Source organism: Camarhynchus parvulus, chromosome Z, assembly GCF_901933205.1.
Source record: "Camarhynchus parvulus chromosome Z, STF_HiC, whole genome shotgun sequence".
NCBI lineage: Eukaryota > Metazoa > Chordata > Aves > Passeriformes > Thraupidae > Camarhynchus > Camarhynchus parvulus.
The window spans coordinates 29,438,239-29,450,595 of NC_044601.1; positions in this window are offsets into that span (position 1 = coordinate 29,438,239).

Below are 12,357 nucleotides of genomic sequence, written 5' to 3' on the forward strand. Positions count from 1 at the left end.
TTGTATTCTTTCCCTCAAAAAAAAATTGTCAAAAATTTGATAACCAAAACTCACTTGTGCTTGGTTTATTCCCAATCTACCCTTTTATTGACTAACTGCCAACTATCAGGTGTCAAACACATGCACAATGCCTGAAGCAAGAAGGCTTGCTGCTAATTGGAATATCTGGATACTACATTGTGGATCATAATCACATGCAGTGGGCTTCTCCTCTGCTCCATAGAGAAAGCAAAAAGATTTAAACACACCACTGCAGCGAAACATTGGCTAGATTGCTGCTACATTTTACTTACTTAGGACACAGGAGCTACTCAGAACAAGTATTTATAGAAACTAGTATTGCAAATTGCCTAGGCAAATGTCACTTTAATAGTCACATTCTGTTCATGTGAAAGTGTCAAAGTGTCAGTAAAGTATCTCTTTCTACTTCTTTGACTTAGTTATCAAAAATTTCATGCACAAGGAAGTGCACTGTTTTTTGTCTGAGCATATAGGACTAATGGAAGTTGTTCTTATCTTAAACTCGAAAACAGTTGAATTTTGCTTTTAGTTACACCCTGTATCAGAGGAGAATACTAGGAACAAATTAAGGTAATTGCAAGTGCAGCTTAAAACAGATTAGTTACATCCAATATGACCATACTGCAAGTTGCAAGTTGAACAGCTACGCCTAGGAAGTGCTCCCATGACTGTAATGTGCTGTGCAGCCAAGCTGGGGTTCTGGGCGTGCAGGTGTGTGCAGAACAGCTAAAATGCAAGGATGATGCAAAGTACCTGGACCTGGGATGACAAAGGAGTTGGAGAAAGAACATTACTGAGAACGCAGTCTTGTTTCAGGACCATCCTGACCCATGTCTTTGGCTTCCCTCATAAGGCTCCTAAAAAATTCCAGGAGCCCCATTCTATTATGAGAAAAGATTTTCTGAAACTGGAGAGAGGCTGTGATGGTGATATACACTCTGAGACAGAATTTGTGTTTCAGAATTTGATGTATTACTTTTACAGTTGTTCTTATCTGGGTAAATACTCTTCGACAGAGACCAGATTTCTCCAGAGATTTTGCAATCCAGTGGGCAGCATATGCTGCAGAACTATCAACTTGGAAGGGATCTTTTCCAGAGAATGCACCTCCACCATGGACTCCCAGCCTCCGTACCTATCAAGAATGAGCTTCTGGCCAGTCAGTTCAGCATCAGCCTGAAGAACAAATAACTAAATTTATTCACAAGACAAACAGCTCATCCAATCCCATACCAGGTTATTGAGATTTATGATGAAGGTGACTTCATCTCAATTTCAATAACAGCTTTCTTTTCTATTTGTCATGTATATGACTCTGTTCACAATGTTCACATTCCCATGCAACTGCTTAATGAAACAGTTCACTAGGTGGCTGGAGTACTCTTCAGAAATGTAGGAAGCCATCTGTGCTGCAGTCACTTTTGAAAACCTTTAACAATGCAGCACAACTTTAAAAATGACAAAAAGAATGCTCCCTTCGAATCAGCCATGATGAAATGCTCTCTCTGGGTTATTGGTCAAAGTCTTAACTCAGCAACACTTTGATGAAGGCCAAGAAATTAGAGAGACAAAAGCATATCACATACAATCTAGAAGGTTAACAAGGTTCACCTAGATACACATACTAAATGGGAAGCAGGGGCTTAATGAAACTGCACCTTAATGTTTTCAGCACAAGAATACTGAGAAATTCTAGCTCAGTTCACATGAATGGTTCAGTGGTGACACAAGTGATACTACACTTTTTTCTTCTTTCTTCCTTCCTGTGCCCCTGATAATGGTCCCAAATTCTTACATAGGTTTTTTCTGCCTCCTACAACTTTATGAGTTGATCTAACCTACTCAACCAAGACAAATATAGTGCCTCTCTGTCAGATTAGTAAAGCTGACAACTACATGCTGATAAATGAACTCCAGAGTGCTGAGAAATTCCATCCTGAAAGAGGATAAATGTCATCAATCCATTATTTTAAAATCTCCAAGTAAGCAACATGGGAGCAAAGCCAACATTTATTTCTCAATTAATGTGGTATCCCTTCATTATTTCAGTGTGATTAAAAGCACACCTCATAGTTTTAATCCTTTTGAGCTCTTTACACAAACAGTTTTGTGTAACATAACTTTTTACAATTTCATAGCAGTGGCCTTCTTATCTAATGCCAACACTGGGAAAGCAGAACATATGTTAAATTCTAATGACTATTGATACTTAGTATCATACTTAAGTATCCCTTGAAATTCATTCAGCTTTGTGAGTAATTTCAGTGTAGATATCAGATTGATTGTTATTTCTGGTTTTGATATTTATTGTGGAAGTGAAGAGACGCTGCTAGACAGCCACTTCAGCACATAACAATTGGGTTTTCCTTATTTAAAATACTTTCTGGAAGCAAGACAAAGATCCAGGAATGTGTACATGTGACTCTCTGAGCAGGTATAGCTTCAGTTTAGGTGACAACGGTCCAGTAGGAAAGCTCCAGTAGAAATAACTGAAGCTTCCTTAAAAATGCAAAGACTTTTTGGTTAAATGTCATACATTTCAAGAGAACATTTACAAGCATGTGGTGGAGTCCAAGTCTGCATAGCCTGTTGTTTATCAAACTACCATACCTTAGGACCACCTTCTACAAACTTTTCACTTGGAAGGACCTAGTGAGGGAAAAAAAAAGGACAATGAACACTCAGGGCCAAAATGAGCACTCAGGGCCAAAAGCACCTGTCTGAAAGCTGGAAATGAACCTCACAGTTATTTTCTGCAGGTAAATGTAAACAGATGAAAGGAAATGGGATGAAAAATGATGGATTGTTGTCAATGCTTAAAATCCTCGTGGGAAAGTAAAACACTACCAAAGGGGTTTTGCATGCATTGCCACAGAGAAGTAAAATAACTACACAAAAGCTACAAAATCCTTTGATTTTAGCCGCTGATGCTAATCAATCTGTTTTGCTATGTTAACATAACTTCAAAGTGTGAATTAGCAATAAATTTTGGAGAGCCCTGCTAAAATGAACAACTGTAGATCATATGATAGGCTGTACCCTTTGCTCTCTTCTACACGGCTTTTCTGCACATGCAAGTATGAACCATCCTTAGTACTCGTTTTCTTACAAACAAAGGTGGTCTCTCTATTTTCCTATTCCTGAAACATGCTTGAATAGATACATCATATATCAGCCTGTTGACTTGTTCTGTACACTCCTAACAAGAGGCAGGTCACAATCCATGTGGTATTGTAACAACAGCAGCGATACATTAAGTGCATTTGGTGCACTTAATCCACACTAAATTACAGAAATTAAGAGTAGAACACTTTGCTCTACTGGAAACAGCATATGCATGCTTTGCCTTTCCTGTCCTGCAGGTTTCACAGCCCAGAAAACAGAGAACCTACTGTCGACGGTTGGCCACAAGGTTTTCGGGGTGAAGGAAGAGACGAGATGGGCTCCATGATCAGAAGGCTTGATTTATTATGTTATGATATATACATCTATTATACTATACTAAAAAGAAAAGGAGAGTTTCCAGAAGCTGCTAACTACCTAAGAATAGAAAGTAAAGAAGAATGATCAACACTGTGTCCAAGAGAGCTCAGTTCTGGATTGGCCATTATTTCCAAACACTCAATCTGGGCCAATCCAGAACTGACCTGTTGCATTCCACAGAAGCAGATAACCTATTGTTTACCTTTTGTTTCTGGGGCCTCAGCTTCCCAGAAGGAAAAAATCCTAAAGAAAGGATTTCTGTGAAAAGGATGTCTGTGACATGTCACCCTTTAAATTTAATTAAAATTAAAAGAAAAATGTTTGTAATTTTCTCTGCTGAGCCATGCAGAGGAAAAAACAAACACCTGACAGGTTATCTGTTGCAAATCAAACTCAATCAAGTGCTTCTGTGGGATGAACAGGGGATTTCTTCACCTATAAAACATAAAATTCTATGATATCACTAAAACAACCTTACAATGTAAGAAAATGCAAAAACAATGCAAAACAAAGTCCAAGTCCCAACAGCTGAGTTTCAGGAAAAAGTCCATGGACTGAAGATGTTCTTTGCCATATCTGAAAGTCTCTTTTGGTCCTGAAACAGACTTGCTGCAGAGAATCCGTCAATAGTTATCAAACAGTTCCAAACAATTTTTTAAAAATTTCTGAAATTACTTAGACACAACCCTTTATTGAACAACATGGGCTGAAGGTAGGTTTTGGCCCTTCAATGCTTTTTGAGCTGCTGCTGCAGGTATTTCAACCCTTTTTTATTAATTTTTTTTTTTTTAAACAGCAAGCAGCAGAGGGGCCTGAGAGAGACCCTGGGGGGCCAGGCCCCTCAGGCAAGCTCTGCATTAACACAGGCCACCACCCAGCTGCTAGTACAGTGGCAGTGACCAAACGCCTCTGCTCCCCAACACCACCAACACATGCCAGCAGTGAGGGAATAGAAGCACCCCCGAGAGTCTCCGCCTCGGGTTTAGGAACATTTGTTCCCCAAAGCAAGCGAGCCATGAAGGCTTTCTGTGTCTGCAATGCAGATGCAGAAGGTGCTCTTCCCATCATTGTCTTGACAACACCCCCCTTGGGCTGCAAACCAAAGGCAGACCCCTTGGGACCCACTGTCCCCTCGCCACTGGGACGCACGAGGGGCGGCAGAGATGACAATTTCCAAGGAAGGACCCCAAACCCCCCAAAAACGCTAATTTTGAAGGCAGGGATCTTGGCTACGCCAGCATTCAGCTGACGAGCGACACCCCCCCCACGGAAAGGGAGGCTGAAGCCCTCTTCCCTTGTCCCAGCTCCCCCGGCAGGAACAGCCCTGGGACAGCCCGAAAAACTCGGGGTGGGAGCCACGCTGGGTGCAGGGGACGGGGCCTCCGAAGGTGCCAGAACCTCTGGGGCGGGCAGCTCTGAAGGCGGTCCCGCGGGCCCATCGCCGCACTCAGCATCATCCTGGACTGGAACCGGGTCGGCGGGAGGCGGCGGGGCTGTCTCCTGAACTGCGATCTCCGGCATCGGCGCTGTGGGCAAAGGCGGGGCCGCCGGAGGCTCTGGAGCCGGAGGGAGCCCGTCCTCCACCGGGACGGAAGCAGCCGCGGTCTGCAAAAACGGCGAAGCCGGCCCGGGAGACAGAGGAGGAGGCGGCGGGGTCGGCCCGGGAGGGGCCGGGGGGGCGGCGGGGGCGGTGAGTCGCTCTTCTCAGGTGGAACCTCCAACCTCGGTGCTGCCGGCAAAAGCGGGGCCGCTGGAGGCTCTGGGGGCGGCGGGAGCCCGTGCCCCGCCGGGACGGAAGCAGCCGCCACGTCTCCGTCGTCACCAAGCAACGCCTGGGCCGCGGGGGGCGGGGCCGCCGCGGGCAGAGCCATGGCCGGCACTGCTGCCGGTGCCGCCGCCGCTAGGGCCGCACGGGGTGGCACCTGCCCCCGCGGCGCCGGCTGGGGCGGAGTGTACGGGACCGGCTGGAGCGGGGCCGGCAGCGCTGGCTGCCCCTCTGAGAGCGGCGGGGGGAGGGAGAAGGTGGCCCCATCTGAGCATGCTCTGAAGACGGAGAAAAGAACTTCAGCGCCGGGCGAAATTTCGCCCCCCGCTGGGAAGCAGCCGTTCGTCCCTCTCCGAAGGGTCTTGCCCCGGGAATCGGGGGAATGGTGCTTGCCCCTCGCTTCAGCGATCCAGAGGAAAGCAGCTGCTCTTCGTTTTAAAACCGGAAAAAGTGCCTGAAAGACCTGGTAGCTGCGAGGGCAACGGCAGCTCCGGTCCCAAACAATCTGGAAAATAAATTCCATGGATTCCCATACATACGAATCCAATGCGTATAGTACATTAGTAAAAAATCCAAAGAACTTTGCCCATCGAAAAAGTCATATAAATCTTTTTTCAACAGGAGAATTCCATCCTCCTCACCCCATTTTTGCCAGAGGGAAATAAGCCTCTCCTCTGACAGAGAGAGATGGACCTCTGTTTTAGTGGGAAAATTCGTCCACTTTTCCAGCCACCACCATTGCAGGGCAGCATCTTCAGGAATGGAAAACCTAATAGTACCTTCTGAGAGAGTCCAGCACGCTCTGGCCAGCTCCTGCTCGAGGCTAAAAGGCTCTCTGGGCATCTTCCTGGAGGCTTCAAAAGGTCCTTTTTGTGGTCAGCCTTGCTGTGAACTCCGTCCAAATCTGGATCTTCGGTACTTCAGCTCCTGGCTAAATCCACTTCTGTGGTCACCTGTGAGATGACCATCAATGCCACATATTCGGGGTTTACCCAAATGCAGCAATGCTCCTCTGGAGTCTCACCAAGTGATAAATGTCCTCAGAAACACGAGGGGTCACCAATTGTGACGGTTGGTCACAAGGTTTTCGGGGTGAAGGAAGAGACGAGATGGGCTCCATGATCAGAAGGCTTGATTTATTATGTTATGATATATACATCTATTATACTATACTAAAAAGAAAAGGAGAGTTTCCAGAAGCTGCTAACTACCTAAGAATAGAAAGTAAAGAAGAATGATCAACAAACCTTGCTCTCCCGGACTGTGTCCAAGAGAGCTCAGTTCTGGATTGGCCATTATTTCCAAACACTCAATCTGGGCCAATCCAGAACTGACCTGTTGCATTCCACAGAAGCAGATAACCTATTGTTTACCTTTTGTTTCTGGGGCCTCAGCTTCCCAGAAGGAAAAAATCCTAAAGAAAGGATTTTTGTGAAAAGGATGTCTGTGACAAACCTACTGTCTTTGAAACAGCCAAAATGCATCACTCTTACAGTAGGCTCAGTGACTAATCCACTGAGTGCAGATGTGCAGCTGTCAGCAGATGGTGATTATTCAGAAAAAACCCCAAACCTGATTACTGATAATTTGTTAATGTTCCTTATCTCCAGTGGAAGACAAGGAAAATAGAAGTATTGTTTTGAAGAGACCTGCTCAGACAGTGATAAACAAACATATCTGCTATATCCAAACATACCTTATGAAATCCACATCACCTTGGAACACAAGAATGACAACACCATTTTTGACAAACACAAATTCTAATATAGTAGCAGACAGGGGAAATTATTTTGGCTGTTTCTCACCTTTACAACGTGAGTTGTAATATGCATACAGTACAAACCTGTGTTTTCCCATCTGGTCTGACCCAGGGCCATCTTCCATTCCATTCCAGAGCCCTCATGCTTGCAGTCAGTTTGTGTGCTAGGAGACTGCTAAAGACATACATTCCTCAGTTTCATCAGTAGCATAGTCTAACATCAAACTCTGCATTAAAAATTGGGGAACTGCATGGAAAAATGGGGAAATAAACCACCCATTTCCATGTTCTCTTTCCATTCTGCACCTGTCTTTGTCTCATAGTACTTCAGAATCACCCAAGCTCAGCAAGAGACAGAAGTAATCTCCAGAGTTAATACCTTTCAAATTCAACCAGTCCAAAATTACATTTATGTGCAAAAATTACAGCCACAACAGGAGCTGGTAACCCAGAATGGCTCTGCCTCACACATCTGCAAGAACCCACTGCAAAGGCTTCATTAACATAAAGCTCCTCAAGACTGCTCTGTCTTATCCCCACAAATGACACAGAAATTTTTGCCAGGCTAAGGGACTTGAAAGATCAGAAACTCAATGACTGACCTTAATATCCTGTTAAGGCCACTGAATATGGGGAAACCCACTTGCCTTGAAACTGGTGAAGGCTGTGTTCACACTTCTGGTGATTAAGAGAGTGCACAGTGCTCAACTGCTGATTCTTGCAATTTGCACAATAGTTTTTAAAGAAAGGCTCCAGTCTGCCGGGGTGCGTAAGAATTGCCTGGCTAGCTCCACAGCACGCCAGCAGCTTCTTGGGGCTGAGCTCTCCCCGGCAGAGGAGGAGATGGCCTCGGCTGTGTCCGAAGATCTGGCAAAGCTTGCGCTCCAGCTAAATGAGGTCGCATGAATGATGGAAAGGAGGCTAGGCACGTCTCTGCAGCAGGGTGAGTTTTATTGAGGGAGAGGAAGGGTACATATTCGGGTAATGGCTGCAGGGATCTGCCCCCAGGGGGGAGGAGATTGCAGAGTGATAAAGGTTTCCAGAAGGGAGGAGCGACCCACCTCCTGGCCAGTAACAAAACAGCACTGAGTGATTGATTTAACATAGTAACAAATAGGAGGCTTGTTGGGGAGGCACAGCAACTTCTGCTCCAACCACCTTCTGCCCACGGTAGAAGATTCTACGGACAGGGTGTCAGCAGAAAGTGATGGACAGGGAGGTTACCGGGGAAACATGGGAAGGGTTTACAAAGAAGCCATGGCAACTAAGGAGGGGACTAAAGACTGGCATACAAAATGGCGGGAGTTCCCTAGGCAACCAGAGGATTGACACATCACAGAGGAGGAGAAACGGGGGAGGGAACCTGAGGCAGGTGCCATCTTAACACAATTTGACTTTAAACTTAAAATCCAAACTTAAAAAACATATAACAGCAACTGAAGAGCAGTCGCATTGTGCACCGCAACATCTCCCCCCACTTTACACAAAAAGAAAAAGGAAGATGGGGGGGGTGCCCGAAAAGCAAAACAAAAGGGTTGACAAAACTAGAAAACACACACAAACAAAGGCTTTGCAACTCAACCCGGCCCGACAGTCCGCAAAGAAAAAACATTTTCATCTGTGGTGGCGCTTTCTGCTGAAGACGTAGACTGAGACTAGAAAACTGCACTGCAGCTGAGAAGACTGGAGAGGCGAATGAAGCAACGAGACGACTTGCAGTGGTGGAAACGACAAACGCATTTTTCTGTCGGGCTGAGTGACTTTGGATTAACGTGACTAAAATGACATAACTCAAACAATTTATTAACAACAAGAATGGCTTTGCTCTGGGGATACAGGGGGTGGAAACAGGGAAAGGGGTAGAAGGACTCACGATAAAAAACTTAACATGCAAATTCAAAAGTAAATTACATTGACTGGAACGGAATCTTGAATACAACAGAAAAGCTAACATAATAGATCTAACATTTTTCTGACTCAGCTTGGCAGCTCGGAATGAGAAGCAAGAGCCCTTGCTGTTATGACATTTTCTGATTACTTTCAGTGGGGGAATTGGCTACAAGTTTGTAGCTGGAACAGCGGAGTCTCATTGCGGCTGCAGAGGTGGCAACAACTGTCGTTGCTGGGCCATCAGGACTGGAAATAACTAAGAGGACAGAACTTAAACAGATTGTTGACAACAGATGACTAAGGCACAACTTAAAAAGTTGGCTAGAACTGGAATTACAAACAAAACTAAAAGTCTAACAAAACTTATTTTAGAAAAAAAAAGGTAGAGAGGGGGGTTTTCTGGAGGGGTTCACTGTTCATGAAGAACAGATAGGAAAGGAGGATCTCTGGCTCCGCTTTTTTCACCACCAGTTTGCTACTTTCACTTGTGGGATAGATGATCTTGTTCCACGCTCAGTGAAAAGTAGCTCTAGAATTTCTGGTGGTGTGGAAATCAATGGCAGCAGGCTTTTCTCTTGCCCCCTCTCCCTATGTGTTTTTGGAAACTTTTCTTCTGCTAGACAGCTTGACTGCTTCTGCTGTTTAGCGGGCGAGGACTCAAGAACGATTGGAGAGGGAGGAGGGGCAAGAGGCAGAGAGCAGGGGGTAGAGGGAGCCAGAGATGGGAACAAAAGAGGATTAAACGAGGTACAAACGGAATTGAACGTAAGGGGATTTGATGACAGACAAGGGGGAAGATTTCTGGGAGAACGAAGGAAGATTTCCCCACCACTGAACTTCGTGGTCACTGCTACTTTGGGCTCCATAGGAGCTATCTTGTAGCGGGACTACGAGGCAAATCTTAGGAGTTAACTTGGGGGATGCAACAACTCGGAGAATGGGAAATGGGGAAGAAGAGGGGGCGGGAAAGTCGGTCTGCATCTCTGGGTGGCCAGCCCTGAGACGCAGACTGGCGGTCCTGAGGGGGGCCAGGGCGATGAAGGGGCTCCTGCCCGCTCTGGTTGGGTGCTGCTCCCCTCAGGATCCCAGGTCTTTTTGGGGAAGAGGGAGAGGGATGGGGGATAGGGACACGGGGCTCAGGAGAACTGGGAACAACACAAGGGACTATACAACTTGGGCCGATAACTGGAACTTGCGGGTGTTTTCCTAGTTCCTTCTCTTCTCTCTGGTTCAGGACTTGAAAGACCTGAGCTACCCAAATCAGGTGCTTTATCAATTTTAATTTTTTGGTAATAGAAACTTCTCTCGACTGGGCCAGATAAGCTAATTTTTTTGAGACCTCTTCCCAAAACTGGAGGTCCCCAAACTGGTCGGGGGAAACACTTTTGAACTGGGAAAAGACCCATCGGGTTAATTTTCGCAATTCTTTTACATTAATATTGACATTCCCACTAACTAAAACATTTTTAACAACTAACAGAGCCTCCTTCTGAGCAGAGGACAAGCATGCACCCATGCTTGTCAAATTAGCAGTCTGCTCATTTGCTGTGACACCCACAAATGAATAGGGAAAGAGTTAATAGGGCAGTTAAAAAACCTCGCTCGAAAGCGGTGAAAGATAGAAACATGCAAATAGACGAGAGGTTAAAAACAGAGCTCGGCTCTAAACACGGATGGCCGGCTCACACAGATAGAACGACCTACCACAGACCTAACGAGGAGAGGCAGGTCGAAAAAGATAGAAAAAGGGAGGGTCCTCGCGCCAAGCCCCCTGACAATCGCTAAGGTGCACCTTAACGAAAAGACCAGCCACAAGCCTAATCCAGTCGGGGGGATCTAAGATAAAAAGACAGGGGGTGAGCTAAGAAAAAGAGGGTAAACAGAAGGGAAAAAACTCGCGCCACTACCCGTAACCGGAAAAAACGCGAGGGGAAAGATTCGCCGCTCTGCCGTGCAAAGGAGCGGTGGGGGAGGCAGGAGCCGCGCTGCCGCTGCGACGCGAGAGCCGCTCCACCGTTGCGAAAAAATCGCGCGAGTCGCTCCGCCGAAGAAGGCGCGGCGCCGCCGCCGCGGCGAGGAGCCGGCGCCGCCGAAAAGGGCGGCGCCGCCGCCGCTGCGAAAAATCGCGCGCGCGCCGCCGGCGTGGCACTAGCTGACTGCGCCGAAAACACGCGGCGAAAAAAAAACCTGCCCGCTCCGCCGAGGAAGCGGCGAACGGCGGCCGCGCTGAGAAAAAAAAAAAAGCGCAAGCGGCGAAACAGCCGCCCGCCCCGCCGAAGAAAGCGGCGTGCGGCGGCCAGACAGGGGAAGGAAATGACTCACCAAAGCTTGGGCGAGGAAGCGGTGAATACCACAGCTACGATCTCCAGACCGGCTCCGGGTGCAGGAAAGGTTCCCAGTCTAAATCCTCCCCGCCACGTTGGGCGCCACCGCTGCTGCTGCGCGTGTCGCTGAGCCCGGCACGCCCACAAAAAGCGCGCCACAGCCTGGTTGGGCCAGCCACGTGGCCACTTCAGCCTTCGCTCCGAGCGGGGAGCGACTGAGGTGAACGGCTGGCTAGGGGAGCTCCTTCACGGCAGGGGTGAAGGACTGCGTCCCTCTGGAAGGCAGGGAAGCGGCAGGTAGCTAGCGAAAGCAGCAAGGACGAGGCAGAGAGGCAGCAGTTCGTCGCAGCAGGGAGGGTTTATTTAGGAGAGGAAAGTACGAGTCACGAGGGGAGACTGCAGCGAACTGCCCCAGATCCGCCCCCAGGGGCAAGCAGTTATAGATTTCCCGAAGGGAGGGAGCGCCACAGCAAACAAATCATATTACAGAACAGAATGATGAGCATGAGACAATAACAAATGAGAGAACAACATAGGAGGGACAACCCCGCCTGCACCAATCACCTCCTGCCCTGGATGGAAGTTTCTGGGGCTGAGGAGTGGGCAGGCAGGTGGGTTGCCAAAGTAACAGGGGAGGGGAAATCGAGATAATGAGAAAAACAAGGCGGGGATTGTAGATGGACATGAAAATTGATACAAAAAGGCGGGAGTTACTATGGAAACCTGTGACGAACAGATAACTGCATGAGGGAGCAGGTGCAGGGAGTCTGGAGTCTGGGACAGAACCATCTGATGAAATACTGGAACCATTTTGAGTATCAAAACTACAACTTATAAAACAGACTGTAATACAACTTAGAACACCACCACCACACACCACAACACCAGTCCATTGTAATTTTAACTGCTTGTGCTTAAACTAGATGTGAGTACCTGGAATTACCTGGTGCCCTGCTCCAAACGTCATCATTAGTCTTGCCATGGGAGACAACTTGCTTGATTTCTTTACACTGTTGTTCTACGGTCACTAAAACTGTGCAAGTCTTATAGACCAGTCTTACTGTAAAGTTAGCTCATATATCCCTGAGAGTTCCCAAATTGCTAGAGAAGTTTTT